The sequence below is a fragment of the Schistocerca americana genome, chromosome 1 (genome assembly GCF_021461395.2).
Source record: "Schistocerca americana isolate TAMUIC-IGC-003095 chromosome 1, iqSchAmer2.1, whole genome shotgun sequence".
In the NCBI taxonomy this organism is placed as follows: Eukaryota; Metazoa; Arthropoda; class Insecta; order Orthoptera; family Acrididae; genus Schistocerca; species Schistocerca americana.
The window spans coordinates 1,239,321,733-1,239,340,519 of record NC_060119.1 but is presented as its reverse complement, the minus strand read 5'-3'; positions in this window follow the sequence as shown (position 1 = coordinate 1,239,340,519).

Here is an 18,787-nt window from a genome sequence, read left to right as displayed (position 1 = left end):
GCAGCGAAGACAAGGCATTGGTATCTCTGACCAAAGAGGTGCGGTAGCGTTGATAGACGTCCGCCAGTCGAGAGCGGCAGCAGTTGCAATTAAGATCTCTTACTGTGATAACACGTAGAGCAGTTCTTAGAAACACTGCAAGTGACGGATGTATTCTTGTAAATGATATTGACCAGTTTGAAGATTCGATAGTGTCAGATTTCATTGCAACTCAATTTCGTATGGTCGTAAATAAGTACAAGCAATAAATGAATATGAAAAACAGCAAGATCAAGAGTTAGAAAAAAATCATTTCCATACCCACCTACTTCAAGTATCGGAGAGAGAAAATCAACGGAGACAATAGCCCGACCAGCAGCTATCAAGAGAAAACGAAGATCTACACAGCCTACTGTGAAATTAGGTAAAAAAGAGATTCTAAAAGGAAATTCACTCTGTGAAATCTCAAAAATTATCCAAGGTTGTTATTTCTGTAGAAAATTTACCCATATTCTCCGATACGGTCGTGAAAAGTTACGTTCTCAATACTGCATTAAAAACACCTTCTTTTGGCGACTTAGAAAACTTTAATAGAAATTTGTTCACATAGAAATAAATTTTCTTTTGGCAATTTTACTTCGGATCGAAAATCAGGGGTAGTCTCATTCATGAGTTCCTATCCCCCTAAACTTTAAAAAATAAACTACCTGTCAAAAAACCAAATTTACAACATTGTGCATACCAGCCTGCACATCAGGGGCTGGAAAACCATTTCTTAGCGTAATGTCTAGTCTGCTGTGGAAAGCAGATCAATAAGACAGGCCTATACTATGCAGTACACTTATCATGTAGGGCAGCCTAAATGGCAGGGCTGATAAGAAACACAATTTTCGCCTGTATCTATTCTCCTATTGGAGACAGAAGGTTATAAATCCCACAGTGCTGATATTCGGGAATTTTTCTGTTTGTGTGCCACATTTGGTTGAAATCGATTCAGGGGTTTGGTAGGAGATCCATTGCTTTATGTACACATAAATACAGATATATAGTTATTGTTATGACCATTATTATAAGTGTAAGTTTTTACCTCCAAAAATTACCAAAAATTTTTATCTTATATTTTGTTTTAACATTATTTATATTATGGGCAGCAACCACTTCTCGCAAATTTTGTTCTTCATGTTGTTCATATCAACTTCGAGGGTATTGTGATAACAATAACCTCGAAGTGGATGTAAAAAGTAACTATAAATATGACCAGAGACATATTTTACATTGCATTTCTGAATAGACATTCTGTAGCTGGAAGAGGTGATGTCAGGTGCTAGTGCAGGAAGGGGCTCTGACAGCGAGAAGCATGGAATTGTCTTCTTGAAGACCATGAGGTCATAATTTGGTACTAGAGATTGCGTTTTAATACTTTTTTCTATATACGTAGAACTTTTACATCACCCATCATGACAGAAACATTATTATTTAAAAATATTTAGCAGTTATTTTCGTAGAAACTGCTCTAGAAATTCATAGCTTTCTGAACTGACAAGCACTCAGGTGCGCTATGACATCTTAACTCCATTAAGTCACAGTCTTAGTCCTGTAGAAAATTCTGGAACCTTTTATAAGAGTGTGTGAATTGTTGCAATCAGCATGCGTATAATCTGGTAGCTCTGTGAGATTTAACCATTAGTTACTGGATTCTTGTGGATACACCATACCTGAAGAAATATGTGGAATTGTCAAGGCTAGGTTTGGTGTTATACTGTGTTAGTGTGATGTCCTCTGGGGTGATTAACTTCTTGTTTGGTGTGACTGATTACGAAGTTATGAGTATTAACACCGTCAAATCAGCATTCTGGCTCACAAAACAACGTTCAGTGCCAGTTTCAATAAAACCCATGTCTAAGCAGGGAATAAGTCGATAGCCCTCTTAGGTAAGTATTTCTTATGATTCCAAACATTATTTTGTGATGCAGTGTTTTGATCTGATGGTGAAGTAGCGGAAGTTTCATAATAAATGAAAATATTTTTAGAGATATAGACGAAGTTACTGGAAGTAAAACTCAATAAGGAGTCTAGAAGCATTGGGTCAACATGATTTCACGAACCATTGCACTAAGAAAATCAAGTGAGAAGAGGATGAGTTGAGTTTCACATGGTCAAGATTTCTGAGCCAATGCTGATTTCAGTGGAGGACTGTAGTTTGTTCCAGGTTATATGCATATATGTTCTAGGACTCTATTATAAACAATTGTGAGCAATACTGCTCGACTGTTGTCTAAACCAGCCTTTCTTAAACTGTGTTTCATGGAAGCCTGATATTCTGCTGAGATCACGCAAGTGTTCCATAAAACGTAAGCGCTTTTTTTCATAACATTCACGAAAGTAAGGAAAAAAATAACAAAAGTTAAAGCTTGTACGTAATTCACAAAACTTATAGCTAACCCAGGTTTGCACTTACTCATTTGGATAGGAGGAATGAATTGGACACTGACAGCAAATACGGCTGTAATATCAGAGACTAGACGATAACTAACGATGGGACAACCCACTTGTTATAACAACCGATTGGCTATGCAATTGTTTTTTCGTTCAATACGTTTTATCAGTCTCATGAAACAACAGAATAAAACTATTCTCTGCAGGAATATCAGTTATATTAATATTCTCACTCAGTTTCCCAGTTTGAATGATTTCATTTACATAATTTTCAGCCTTTGCAGTTACACATGAACCGAAAATAGGGTTGTTTTTTAAAGACAAATAACGTTTATTTGAAGATGAGGTGAATTATGAGTACACCTAAAATTGCATTATCAAATTTTATGTCTTTATTTACTTATCTGCAAATTTATCTTACTTGGTGTTAAACAGGGGTTTTTGGTTGATTTTCCAATGATAATAGGTGTTACATTATAAATTTATGTTTAAATAAATAGTTACTTTTTTATTTATGTTTACTGCTGCTCTGCCTACATCTTCCTGCTGGTTTGCACCTGTCATCGATAATTCTGTTCCTGTAAATGCTGAGGTGACGTCAACACAAGCCGTATAATATACATTTTTTAATTGTTTGGTGACATCATCATTTGTTTATTAAGCAGAAACCTTTTTTGCGAGATGTATGTGTCATCATTCGTTAATTTTCAATGAATTTCTTTATTTAACATAGATTCATAATGTGAATCATTCTTGTAGATGCTGTACATCGCACTGACTTCGATTCCCAAACGACTGAGCGTTTCGACATTCTATTCCAAACACCAATTTCACTACGATATTAAGAAAATGCCTATTCATAAACTTGGACGAAAAGCTGAACTAAAAATTTATTGGCGCCAAATAAAAAGAAAACATCCGAAAGGCGCTAACACTGACGACACGCGATAACAGAATGCAGTCAACAATAACGATTTAGTAATGCAGAACAATTGATTGTTTCCGCTCAAGACTGAATGCTCCGGACTGCATCGACTGCTTTCATTCGGTTGCTCCCAAAGGCTGCTTTCGCTCAAAAGAATGTATGAATAGCCCAACCGACACTAAATCGACAACCGAGTACACGTTAACGGCAGAATTATACCACTTCCGTTTAGGGCGAGAGATTATTAAATGGTGCTGGTGTAGTATCTTTGACACGATGAAGGAGACACCACTGATTTTCGCATATTAAGATGTTTTGTATTACAACTTGCAGTATTCTGTTTCAAGGCAGCGGCGCATTGAAGATGATCACGTCACTCTTACCATTAAATACCAGTTAATGACGCATCAATGATATGAGCATTCGGGAGAAAATACCATAACAGAGACGATAGTTGGAACTATTACGTCACTGATCTAATGTAATGGATAAGGTCGTGAATTGTGAAGCTAAAGCCTGTGGGTTGGCGTTCTGCTTCATGCTAATATTTTCTTTTCATCTTTGCATTATTAGCACATTCTGGGACTTTTTTTATGAACGTAATAAAAGTATACTGCGCAACATTCCGCGTTATTTATATAATATCTGATTAGAAAACTAAGGATGAAATAAATATTTGGCTGTTTATTTCCGAATACGTGGCGATTTCAAAGTAGGAGTACAGTTTAAATTGCTGCGCGTGAAAAGACGAGCTCCTTCTCACAAATATTTCGTTGTTTATTTCCAAATATGTGGCGATTTACGAGTATGTAGTTACGCAGGAAACTAAGAGACCAGCTTGGATTCCTGCTAGTTGAAAGTGGTGCAATGAAATTCACGTTCTTCCTTGACACAAATATTTGGCTCATCACAAAGATATACATCATCAATACAGGTTATTGGCTGTTTATTACCTAGTGTATGCAATGATCATAAATAGACAGATACTTCACTTGTTACAACCAGTGACACTTCCGTTCGGTACCGTATATTTCTTTCGGTAACATCATGTACTACAACCGAGTAAATCGATTATTTTCATTCGATTGCCTCTATAGAATTGTTTCACTCAAAATAATGAATGCATAATTCAACCCAGACGTAAAACTACGACTGAATGAGTCTGTTGTTTTCCAACAAAAGAATTAACTGAATGTTTTCATTCAGGTGTTCCCATCACTAACGACAACCGTCAAGACTAAAAATTCAACAATGAGGGAATAATGCTTGATTGTAGCTGGCCATTCAAACGGCCTCGTGTTCCGTCGGCTGTCTCACTTCGCACATTCACCTACAGCAGTCCTTATCACTTTGTCGTCTATCATTCATAAGAAAGATGAGTTACATTATGCTGTGTAGCCGTAGTCCATATACATATAAAGAAGAGTGTCGATATACTCGTCCGTTACATAAATCCTAGGGTGATAAAATTTTGTAGACTTCGCGATAAAAAAAAATGTGGAACATCACTGTCTACATAACGTTTTAATTGTTGTTACAAATAAACTCGTTTCCAGAATTTAGCATTAAAAACATATCAGAGAAACTAATCAGTAGTTCCACGGTACATTAGAACGGATTGATAAACGCTGGCATTAAGAAACGCTAGTCGAAACAGAATGCTCAAAACTCCATTTGGACAATGCCGTTCAAGCAGACGACAACAATGGAAGCGATGCTTTCCCGCTTTTTCCGTTGCTGGACAGCCAGAGGGCAGACTACTCACAAACACACACATCTCGCCTGCCGTGTGACAATCAGAAGCTGTGTCCGTCGGCGGCGGCAGGTCATAACTCATGGCGAAGTGCAGTCGCTCCGGCCCGTCGCCATACATCATTCGCAGTTGCAAAAATTGTTCCCGCGGTTAACAACACGCACTCCGGAAAAAAAAAACACAGGAAAGCAGCAGAGCCCACTCATTTTTTGGGCCGTAGCCGCGCACCGAAGGCGATAATTTCAGTGTGGCAGCTAACGAGGAAAAATTTCACGCTCTCTGTAGCGTACCTCCAAGTAGACCAATACAAATGTTCGCTCAGTACCGACTTATAGCATTGTACATATGCCGAGCACATTTGTTAGCTGACGCCTCTCCATTGGTTGCAACACAACACATAACCTATTACGTGTCGATCATGTAATGAAGAACAATGGGGTATTGGTTCCCATGCCAGCTTTATAAACCATTTCAGAAACTGTCTTTTTGAACGGACTAAATTCTCTCCGATTGTCAGCCGATTGTAAATTTCGCAGTGTTTCAACTAATTTCCTACTACTCACCTTCCGGCGAAATTTCGGTTTCCTGTGGGCTGTAATCCTTTATAGCTGGTGGACCACCGTCTCGCTGAGGAAAAGGCCAAAAATTCCAATCACGTACATTCTGTGTTAGGGGTGTGGACCTGACATCCGTACGTTGAGTCCCGTGGCTCCTTGTCCATACCGTTCGCTACCCGCTCCAGTCTATCATGAGACTGTTCTTCATAAATAAGCACTAACGCCGCATCCCATGCGGAAATTGGTTGCAAACTGCTGCCCCAGTTGACAAGATCATCAGTTTCATCATAATACCAAGAATGAGAGCAAATAACGCAGTTGTACTTAGTGTACATTTTCAGTATATTAAAGACAAACAAATGATTAAATTTCTAGATGATCTGGGGGTGTATATGTAGTGAAAGATAGTACACAGAGCTGCTACCACTGGCAACTATGACTGTTCAAACTGGTTGGGTATAGAGTCGACCTGAGCTGATATATACGTCACTGAAGGTGAAATCTTTTGGGTTGTTACGGCGTGTTCAAAGACTGCAGAGCCACACCAAAGTCAGCAACGCCCATTGGTATCACAGACATTAGCAATGACTTGCTGCACTGCAATGGGAGACACTTCTGAAGACACACCCTCTCTCTCAACACAGCAGTGCCATCACAAAGAGGTCAATATAGAGCTGAGCACAAACTCACTCTGACCACGTTATGAACTCCGATCAAGCAGTCACACATCTTGTAGGCATATGTTTAAAAGGTTAGGAATTCTTACAACAGCCTCACAGTTCATTTACTCAGTAATGAAACTTGTTATCAACAACATGGACCAGTTTAGAAACAACAGTGACATTCATGATTATAATACCAGAAGGAAGAAGGACTTACCCTGTCCTTTGGCACAGAAAGGGATAAAAATCCTGCTGTAAAACTTTTTTGAAAATAGCCAGATGAAATAAAACGTCCGTCAAGTGGCAGTAATGCTTTCAAAATAAAAATTGAAATCATACCTCCTTGACAACTCCTTCTATACCATAGATGAATTCTTGAATAGGAATAAATAAATCTATAGTTATAATATATGCATTTTGTGCCATGTAAGGGAGTGGGGTAGGTAATAAAAATTTTAAGCTTAAAAAAACTTTATTAATGTGTGCATTTCTTATGCACTTGACACGTTCCACATCATAACGGTTGCTGTGAGACTGATCAATGGAACACGTAATTAACTAACCAACTAACTAATATCATCTGGCTCAGACATCAGTGCTATTCAAGTCTCAGAGGGAACTGTAATTTTGTAGATGTGGAATTCGTACTTCAAGAGAAGAGTTTGTAACAATGCATCAAGTGATGCTTCACTGTTAAAGGCAGTTGTAAATATTCACCACACTACGGTAGCAATGGATTGTATACAATTAAGTAAACCTTTTTATCATTCTTGTAATAAAGTGATGTTTCACTTGTTGTAGTTCCGATTATGCATCTCCCAGAGCAATCAAAGAACCCACAGTTATGACCAGATGACAGTAGCTTCGTCAGATCATAACATACTACGTCATATTTATTCTCTATGATAGACGTTTCGACACCTCGCCTGGGATCTTCTTCAGGAAACTTGTGATGTTCACAATATCTTCAATAAGATCCCAGCAGATGGGTCGAAACGTGGATCATACACAAGAAATAAGACACGGCCTAACATCCTACAAGATTTCACTGACAACGGTCACGAAATCCTGCAGACTTACATATACGTCATTGTCTCCTGATTCACGTCTATGCCAGAGTTCATCAGACCTAGTGACTGATGAATAATGGCAAGCCAGTCTCTCAATAATGAGTGACCAAATGTTTCCAGTGGATGAGAGACCTGAGAATATCCTGGTCAATTCAACAGTTTATTACCATATGTACACTAGTAGGTCAAAACGATACGGACATCGTGCAATTTTTCGTTGTCTTGTTGAAAGATACCGCCACAAAGACCTCAGAGACAGCACACAGCCACCAGCCTTAACGCACTACAAATGTAATGGATGCAGTCCAAAATTACCGGCTATATGAACAAGTTGTGATCGTGCTGTGTACCTAGTGGCACGCTGTACAATCAAAACAGGCCCTGGGCGAGTATGACGACGATGAATACAATCTAGCATTATTCGTTCTCCTCAGAGCGTCTATACAAAGATACAGCCAACGTGATGATGTATACAGCGGCAGAACGCGTATGAATAAGTAACTTGGTGGCAGTGCTGCGTCCATTGTTGTCAGTGGATGCACTGCTGTTGGCACACATCTCTCTGTTATGGCCTCAAGGGGAAACTGCCGACTGAGGTTTTCGTGCCCGCAGCCCTTTCTACTCCAAATATCCTCACACTTTCTATCTTGTTGGAAAGTACCCTTTTTTCCTGACTGACGGCACGTAACGTAGCTGTAGGATCCTGCTCGTCCGACTGAACAATACGTCTGTCCTGCTGGGAGCTAGTCAAGCGGGGTTGCCGAAATCCTATATGGAACTGATATGGCCCTGCTAAGCCTACTGATTCCGTATTTTCATGGTGGTCGTGAGCTTCTGACCGACGCGAAGTGAAGCCACTCCTGCTTGAATTCTCAAAACGCCCAGAGCGTACCGATTGCTGCACATGTTGCTGGACGTTTTCCGTTCATACACGACGGGTAACAAACAACACGAGTTTGAGTTTTCTGAACGAGAAACCCGCTTTGTAATCTCTCCTTACATACGCGAGTCGTTTCAAAAATTCTGCAAGGCAGAGCTGAGGAAAATAATTTGTTTTACAAAATACGTTGGGCCTTCAATATAATCTCCATTCGTGCTTATGACACCTTCCCAATGTTTCCGCAACTTCTGTGTTCCAGATACGCCACTTTCATTGCTGAGCTGTCTGATTACTCGGGTGATCTCTCTGGAAGCTCCAGCAGTTGCATTAAAACGTTTTCTGTTGAGTTGTTCCTTTAATTTGCGAAACAAATTAGTCTCGCAGGCTCGTATCAGGATGGTATGGTGGGTGGAGAAGTATTTCCAGCCTGTATTGCTCTCAATGGTACGGCAGTGTACGGTCTTGCAATATAATGAAAAATGAGGACACCAGCTGCTGGCATATAAGACCTTCTTTGAAGAATTTTTTGGCGCAAAACATTTTACCGACACAGATTGTAGTAAGCGGGTGTTACAAACGTTCTCTGAGGCACTATTTGTAGCTATGGCTCCATTCATCTACATATGCGACATATCACCTAATGGTGTATGGCGGAGGGTACTTTCCGTATCACTATCTGATCCCTCAACCCTGTTCCACTCGAGAATAGAGATTGGGAAGAATGGTTGTCGGTAAGCCTCTGTATTGGCTCTAATTTCTTGAATTTTCTCCTCGTGGTCAATACGCGAGATGTATATAGGGGGAAGTAATACGTTGTCCGACTCCTCCTGAAAAGTGCTGTCTCGAAATTTCAATAGTAAATCTCTTCGTGATGCGCAACGTCTCTCTTGTAACGTCTGCCAGTGGAGTTTGTTTAGCATCTGTATAACGCTCTCTTGCCAGCTAAACGTTCCCGTGACGAAACGCACCGCTCTTCGTTGGATCTTCTCTATCTCCTCTGTCAGTTCTACCTGATAGGGATCCCATATAGATGAACAATACTCAAGAATCGGGTGTACAAACGCTTTATAAGCCACTTCTTTCGTGGATGAGTTGCATTTCCAGCTGTTTGTCATCAATAGTGTAGCTGTACAGTAGTGGATTTCTTTTCCTATGTATGCGCAGTATGGTACATTTATTTACGTTCAGGGTCAACTGCCAGAGGCTGCACCATTCATCAATTCTCTTCAGGTCGTTCTGCAAATTCTTACTATCTTCTGGCGTTGATACTTTGGTATAAACAACAGCATCATCTGCGAATATCCTTAAACATCATCAGACGCTTTCTACTAGATCATTTAAATAGATTGTGAACAGCAATGGTCCTATCACGTTTGTCGCGCAGAATTGGCCGAGCAGTCAAGGCGCTGCAGTAATGGACTGTGCGGCTGGTCCCGACGGAGGTTCGAGTCCGCCCTCGGGCATGGGTGTGCGTCTTTGTCCTTAGGATAATTTAGGTTAAGTAGTGTGTAAGCTTAGGGACTGATGACGTTAGCAGTTAAGTCCCATAAGATTTCACACACATTTGAACATTTTTTTTCCTATCACGTTTCCCTGTGGTACTCCGGATATTACCTTTACATCTGTCGATTTAGTTGTGTTAAGAGCGACGTGTTGAGTTCTATCGCAAGAAAGACTTGAATCCAATCGCAAGTCTGCTCCGACACTCCGCAAGCTCGTATGTTTTTCATTAAACCTCAATGCGGGACGGTGTCAAATGCCTTACTGAAGTCAAGGAACACTGCATCAATCTGAGCACACTTGTCTACGGCGCTGTGGATCTCATGGAGGAACAGAGCGAGCTGAGTTCCGCAGGATCTCTGTTTGTGGAATACATATTGATTTTTATACAGGAAATGTTCATTTTCCAAGAACGTCATAATTCTTGAGCATAAAAATGTTCCGTAATTCTACAATAGATGATATCAACGATATGGATTTATAATTGTGTGGATCCGTCTTATGGCCTTTCTTAAAAACGGGAATGACCTGCGCTTTTTTCCAGTCGTTAGCTACCTTTCGTTGCTCAAACGACCTACGATAAATTACTGTTAGAAAGGGAGCTGAGTAGAATCTTATAGGTGTCTCATCTGTACCTGGAGCCTTTCCACTAGTAAGCTATTGTAGCTGCTTTTCAATTCGGCGATCGATTATCTCAATATCTGCCATTTTGACGTTCGTACGACGATTGAAAAGAGGAACAGTGTTGCGATCTTCTGCGGTGAAACAGCTTCGGAAGACCGAATTCAGTATTTCGGCCTTCTCTCTGTTATCTTCCGTTTCAGTGCCTGTTTGGTCGCTGAGGGAATGAATGTCAAACGCAATGGTCATACTAATTTTCATTTTTGATTGTTGACGGCGGAATTTTTTCGAAAGTGGAAAGTCGGAAATTTTCCATTGTGACGACTGAGACTTCAGTCATGGCTCAAAATCTCGTATCCAGGTTTCATCAAGTGCTACAACCCTTTTCAGAAACTGTTCTCTTTTTGTTTGATAAAGTTTAAGCAATTCTTCTGCTAGTCTTTTGCGACCTGCTCCCTGCTCTTCACTCAGCTCGTGCGGAACTCATTTGGCAAAATTTTTCTCACCTTTAACTCCTCAGTTACTTTTCTGTAAACTGAAGTGACAGACATTCTGGCGACAAATGTAATTTTATTACATGTTTATCGTCGATCCTCTCTCAAAATGTCACTGATAATAACGTAAGAGAGGTAGTCTGTTGCAGTTGACGGCCTTCTACTTCTTGGGTTGTCTTTTGTGCGTACCCGACCTTCACGGAAACGAACAGACCACCGTCATACTGTGCTACGATTCATTACACTATTCTCAGACACCTCTCTCAAAACGTTGCAAATCTTCGTTCGGTTTTTTTCACTCTGGGATTCGAGCTTGATGTAGGAACGCTGGTCTGATTCGGTTTCAGCTTCGATTTTAAAACAGAATTACTCACAACAGAACTACGCGAGTCAGCAAACACATTTACGTCCGTCACACCTGAAGTCTCGCTCGCAACTGACATGAATTTCAACTTGGTCACGCCGCCGTAACGGTCGCGCCTGCTCAGTGTGCAGGACTTTTGAAATAACCCTCGTAAAAAATGCTTAGTAACCAACAATAAGCCACAGGTGAACAAAAACAAGAGAAGGAGAAAAACCTACACCATTGCTAAGAGATCATCTCAAACACCTCATGAATGTCAGAGACGCAGCGTACAGGAAATACGTTACTGGCCATTAAAATTGCTACACCAAGAAGAAATTCAGATGATAAACGGGTATTCATTGGACAAATATATTATACTAGAACTAACATGTGACTACATTTTCACGAAATTTGGTGCATAGATCCCGAGAAATCAGTACCCAGAACAACCACCTCTGGCCGTAATAACGGCCTTGATACGCCTGGGCATTGAGTCAAACAGAGCTTGGATGGCGTGTACAGGTACAACTGCCCATGCAGCTTCAACACGATAGTGACGAGCCAGTTGCTCGCCCACCTTTGACCAGACGGTTTCAATTGGTGAGAGATCTGGAGAATGTGTTGGCCAGGGCAGCGGTCGAACATTTTCTGTATTCACAAAGGTCCGTACAAGACCTGCAGCATGTGCTCGTCCATTATCCTGCTGAAATGTAGGGTTTCGCATGGATCGAATGAAAGGTAGAGCCACGGGTCGTAACACATCTGAAATGTAACGTCCACTGTTCAAAGTGCCGTCAATGCGAACTAAAGGTGACCGAGACGTGTAACCAATGGCACCCCATACCATCATTCCGGGTGATACGCCAGTATGGCGATGACGAATACACGCTTCCAATGTGCGTACGCCGCGATGTCGCCAAACACGGATGCGACCATCATGCTGCTGTAAGCACTACCTGGATTCATCCGAAAAAATGACGTTTTGCCATTCGTGCAGCCAGGTTCGTCGTTGAGTACACCATCGCAGTCGCTCCTGTCTGTGATGCAGCGTCAAGGGTAACCTCAGCCATGGTCTCCGAGCTGACAGTCCATGCTGCTGCATACATCGTCGAACTGTTCGTGCAGATGGTTGTTGTCTTGCAAACGTCCCCATCTGTTGACTCAGGGATCGAGACGTGGCTGCACGATCCGTTACATCCATGCGGATAAGATGCCTGTCATCTCGACTGCTAGTGATACGAGGCCGTTGGGATCCAGCACGGCGTTCCGTATTACCCTCCTGAACCCACCGATTCCATATTCTGCTAACAGTCATTGGATCTCGACGAACGCGAGCAGCAATGTCGCGATACGATAAATCGCAATCGCGATAGGCTACAATTCCTAGGCCTCGTAGATTATTCCACAGTACAGCGGATCTTTGAAAGTACTCAGTTAGCCAGTGGGCATACTTGAGTTTTGCATTCCTGACGGACTGACTTAATCTGTTGCGTAGCTACTTGCTACGCAACCGAGTAAGTCAGTCCGTCAGTTTTGCAAAACAAAATGCCTCTCACTGTAACCTAACTGGATTGCCGGCCGCTGTGATCGAGAGGTTCTAGGCGCTTCAGTCCGGAACTGCGCTGCTACTACGGTCGCAGGTTTGAATCGGCATGGATGTGTGTGATGTCCTTAGGTTAGCTAGGTTTAAGTGATTGTAAGTCTAGGGGCTGATGACCCCAGATATAAAGTCCCATATTTCTTAGAGCCATTTGAACCATTTATTAAGAAGAGTAACGAGGTATTAAATCCCACCATTACCGAATCATCCATTTCAACTACAGTTTTCCACACAATGTACACAACCAGCTAGAGACATAACACTTCTGTATTCTAATGTTAGGGGCGGACAAGTTCCACAATGACTTTAGGGATACATTTTAGGGATATATATACACTTCACTCCTAACTATCTTAACTCCCAAGAATGTTGCGTTTTAGACCCCACATACAGTTGTCTTAATATTTACCACTTCTCTCTCACATGTGTCATTTTTTGTATTTGTATGGAAAATACAGGATGACGAGTATTCATACTGATGACGAAACAACATCTGGGTAAAGATGGAAGCACTTTCGTCCGTAAATAACAATCATGTCACTCAATCTTCATTCACTAGCGTCATCCCGCCCCTTTTGCACTGTGAGAGGCAAAAAATACGTTTCTGCAGCATACTGATTTACTTATGAGGAATATGCAGCATTGCTTGAAAAAATGGAACCTGGTTTATAAGCAATAATTTTTCAAATATTTTTACAACCGGTGAAATCGACGGGAGGAGCTCTCAGGATGGCAGATAAAGCTGTCGTCGACCCTACACGATTCACCAGTGATGAACATGGCCCATATATACCCCGTAGCGATGAGTTATGGACTGGTGGGCAGGCCGCAATTTCGCCATACCTGATGATTCGGTTGCGCGAACAACCATGATCTATCCACAAATCTACTGTTGAGATCAGTATTGTCTGTGCGTATGACTCCTAATTCGGCGATGTTTATCTGACGGTATTTTGAAGAACAATGTCGGGGGTTGCGGGAAATATGCTTTATTGTAGCACTTCTGAATAATACGTACGTCTTCTTTGCTGCAGTGAGTGTTAAGCATTCTAATTAATAGATAATTAAAACTGCATTAAGACAGAACATAATTAATAAGCTTTCACTAGTCTTGAGTAAATTTTCGCATATTCTTACTAAGTCCAGTAGACAAACAGAAGCTGTTTTGCAAGTTATCCGTTAGTTGACAACACATGGATGTAAATAGAGTACAGTGGAGCACATTGTAAACACCGTTTGTTGTAATGCAGAAACACTTAAACAGTCTTTCTCTGAATCAAACACACAATTCATTTTGTAGTTGCACATTGCAGCCTCCAGCTTGGTAATACAAAAGTCTTTATCCAACGAAGGCGTAAAAAAAAGATGCTCTTAGTGACTTGTCTGGACACTTTATAAAATTTATGACGTCATTACTGAAAACTTTGTTCACGTCTGGGCTTGGGATCTAACAAACGTATTACATACATTGAATCTATAAAAGAGGATCTTCCACTTTAGGCAGACTACTCAAACTGTCTACAGTCACAGAACAGTGTCCCTGGCGGAAGTCATGCTCTGATGTTACGTAATCGGTTATGTGGCGTCACCACTACGGCAATATCCATTCATTACAGATCTTCTCGACCGATTACCCGATGTGTATAATGACTGTGTTTTCTCTAAGTACTGTACATCTCTGACATTGTGTCTGTCACTTCCTTCATACAAGTAACAACAAAATCTATATTTTCATTTTTCCAAGGCGCCTACGATGAGAATTGATTTGGTGCCTGAGAAGAGAGTGAAACGTCCTACCTAGAGGTCTTAGCAGGGTTACTACAGGAGTAGTATACCAGAATTCTAACAAGGGAACCTTCCCATCGCACCCCCCTCAGATTTAGTTATAAGTTGGCACAGTGCGTAGGCCTTGAAAAACTGAACACAGATCAATTGAGAAAACAGGAAGAAGTTGTGTGGAACTGTGAAAAAATAAGCAAAATATACAAACTGAGTTGTTAATGGGCAGATAGGCAACATCAAGGACGATCGGAACGCAGGAGCGCCGTGGTCTCGCGGTAACGTGAGCAGCTGCGGAACGGAAGGTCCTTGGTTCATATCTTCCATCGAGTGAAAAGTTTAATTTTTATTTTCAGTTTATGTGGCAAAGTCTTATGTTTTCATTACTTTTTTGGGAGTGATTATCACATCCACAAGAAAACCTAAATCGGGCAAGGTAGAAGAATCTTTTTACCCATTCGCCAAGTGTACAAGTTAGGTGGGTCGACAACATATTCCTGTCATGTGACGCACATGCCGTCACCAGTATCGTATAGAATATATCAGATGTGTTTTCCTGTGGAGGACTCGGTTGACCTATGACCTTGCGATCAAATGTTTTCGGTTCCCATTGGAGAGGCACGTCCTTTCGTCTACTAATCGCACGGTTTTGCGATGCGGTCGCAAAACACAGACACTAAACTTATTACAGTGAACAGAGACGTCAATGAACGAACGGACAGATAATAACTATGCAAAAATAAAATTATCACTCCAGGGAAGACTCGAACCAAGGACTTCTCGGTGTGCAGCTGCTCACGCTACCACGGGACCACGGCGCTCCTGAGGTCATATGGTCCATGATGTTGCCTATGTGGCCCATGGACTACTCAGTTTGTATATTTTGCTTATTTTTTCACAGTTCCACACAACTTCTTCCTGTTTTCTCAATTGATCTGGGTTCAGTTTATCAAGGCCTATCCACTGTGCCAGCTTATAACTAAATCTGAGGGGGGTGCGATGGGGAGGTTCCCTTGTAAGTGACTTACTTCCACCGGCATGACAAGACTACCGAGACAGAAACTGATTTGCATTGAGTATCTTCAGCTATCTCATGACACTTACCAACAGTTTTGAAAGCAGAGGAAGTGACTACCGAGCCACCAGAGACGTCACAGAAGCGTCTGTAACGATTACCTAGAGAGTATAATCCGAAAGCAGGGAAAAATTAATCACCATGCAAAGGGACTCTCAGGATCAATTTAATTAATTAGTCAATCAAATGGTTGAAATGGCTCTGAACACTATGGGACTCAACACCTGAGGTGATCAGTCCCCTAGAACTTAGAACTACTTAAATCTAACTAACATAAGGATATCACACACATCCATGCCCGAGGCAGGATTCTAACCTGTGACCGTAGCGGTCGCGCGGTGCCGGACTGAAGTGCCTAGAACCGCTCGGCCACATCGACCGGCAATTAGTCAATCAATTTGATACCAATGACGTGCCGCCACGTGGGTAGAAGCGAGGTCGAGAGATCCACGGGTATGATTCGCAAGATGGAGTCATAATCAGGAGTTTTTTCGTTGTAGCTGTTTCAGTATTCCACCTACAAATGGAGAGATGGCCATCATAATGAAATCATTTATACTGCTGAATTTATAAACTGGTACGTAGTATCGACCCGTTATTTACAACTCTTCCGTGCTGTTATTTGGCTACCTTAAGAGGCTTCGTAGATTTGGAGGGGGGGGGGGGGGGGAATTGATTGGGGGAAGAGGCCAAACAGCGAGGTCATCGGTCTCATCAGATTACGGAAGGACGGGGCAGAAAGCCGGCCGTGCCCTTTCGAAGGAATCATCCCGGCATTTGCCTGGAGTGATTTAGGGAAATCACGGAAAACCTAAATCAGGATGGCCGGACGCGGGATTGAACCGTCGTCCTTCCGAATGCGAGACCAGTGTGACTTCGTAAATGATGAGGCATTTGACTACCACAAGAGAGTTCCAAAGTGAGGAAGCATCCTGTGACAGAGGTAGGGTAGGCTCTTATCACTTCGTCCTGGGCCAAAAAGAGTTCAAATTCTAGTCCCGTGATGCAGGACGTAACAGATATGAAGCTAATAAGAATAGATTTTTTCTTACCAGCCGAGAAAATGCTTAGAGGAAATATAGCTGATGCCACACTGCTGTATAGGATTTCCAAACAAAAAGTCAACACGTAAGGATACTTTAACGATGTGAAAATGCATGCATGTCCCGATTTCTTCTGTCTTCGAAAATAACGTGCCTAAAAGGGAGGAATCTACATTTCGCGTAAGTAATTTAAGGTGCATGGACATTTATTTACGATGGTAATCCCAAACGTAAGGTCTCCTATGTTTTTTATAAGTACAGAACTCTGTTTGTGTGGCAGTTGGTCACACTGTTATGAAGAATGCTTCACGCGCTGTGCGTATACATGCGCAAGCCGCGCTGAGGCGCTCAGTCTTGGCTTGGCAGCCGTTGAGAATGGAGCTCCCGTTGGATATTACCACCAAGTGCGAATTGCGCGCAGTTATTCGGTTTTTGAACGCAAAGGGCACTGCGCTGATTGAAATCAATCGCCAATTGACGGAAGTGTATGGTGAATCGTGCATGAATGTCAAAAATGTTGGTAAGTGGTGTAGAGAGTTTGCAGCTGGTCGGACCGAAATTCACGACGTACAAAGGAGCGGGAGGCCGTCAGTCTCTGAGGAGACAGTGTTGAAGGCCGAGAAAAGCATGCGTGAAGATCGGCGGATCACCCTGGATGATCTCTGCACGTTGGTTCCTGAGGTTTCCCGAAGCACCCCTCACAGAATTTTAACGGAAACATTGAACTACCGGAAGGTGTGCGCAAGATGGATGCCACGCATGCTGACTGAGGACCACATGCGGCAACGAGTTGATGCTTCCCGCGCATTTCCTCACCGCTTTTCAGCCGAACAGGACAACTTTCTGGAATCCACCAGTGGTTCCCCTACTAGTGGATGACGGATGTCCAAGGATGTTTGAATATGTAAGAGACAGCCAGAACGTTCGCGACTATATAGTTAAATTCCAGACGTAAATTACAGCTTAAAGTTTATTTCATTTCAGTTGCTTAACAAGAGAGTTTTGAGATGTTTATTTTAATGACGTCAATGATCTTAGAGCAGTGGTTGGTTCTTGCTGGATTTTGGCGCGAGCCACGCCCTGAAATTCAGTTCTGATTGGCCGTAATTCTGTACAGCCAATAAGAAGTGAGACGGTTTGCCACCTAACGCATGAGACAGAGGTGCCTGTAGAGGCAGAGAGAGAAGAAGGAAGTGGTGGACTAGATTTCGAAGGAGCCGGTCATGCTGAAAGTGTCCGAACGCATTACGTGTAAAATGAAGTGATATTGTGACTTCCGCGTTTCGGTACAGTGACAAAGGTAGCTGGTGTTTACTTTTGTGAAATTTTAAGAGTCGAGAGATAATTTGCTCTGGAGAAAACCTCGTGTGCAAACTTTGAACTAAAAGCGTGGCGGTACTAAGTAAATTTTTTTACTGAGTATTTATGGCGAGCAAAAACTTTATTTAAAGACAACCACTGAATGCCGAGTGTAAAAGTAAATAGCAGTTTTTTGAGTGTGTTACTCTGGTAAATGATTTCGTAATTGGAAAGGAAAAGTTCTGGCTGTTTGAGTGTGACGAGGACTGTGAACAGGAACTTTAATGATTTGAACACATGTGGGCTGATGATCTTGCTTAATAGCAATTTAAAAAAATCCTAATGCAGGTTTAAAAGGAACTTAGAAATTTGAACAGAAACCCATTTCTGGTTTATTCTTTAGAGTTTACAAGACTATTTTCAGCTTTTTGTACTTATAGGGGCCTCCGACGTGTAGTTATGAAATCTCAGTTTCTTCAACACTGCTTTTCTGAGATCTCTTAAGTAGCTGCAGTCAGGAGTTACGCGTGCATGTCTGCAGCAGTATCGAGGTAGGTGGACAATTTATGTTGCAGAACCGCCGTCGATGTGCGAAAGAGCGCGTTACGTCGCAAACGGCGTACACATTCTCCATGACAACGCTCGCCCACATATAGCTCGGCAAACCGTTGTTCTCCTGCAACAGTTTCAGTGGAACATAATCACCCACCCACCCTATAGTCCTGACTTGGCGCCCAGTGACCATCACCTGTTCCCTAAGTTACAAGA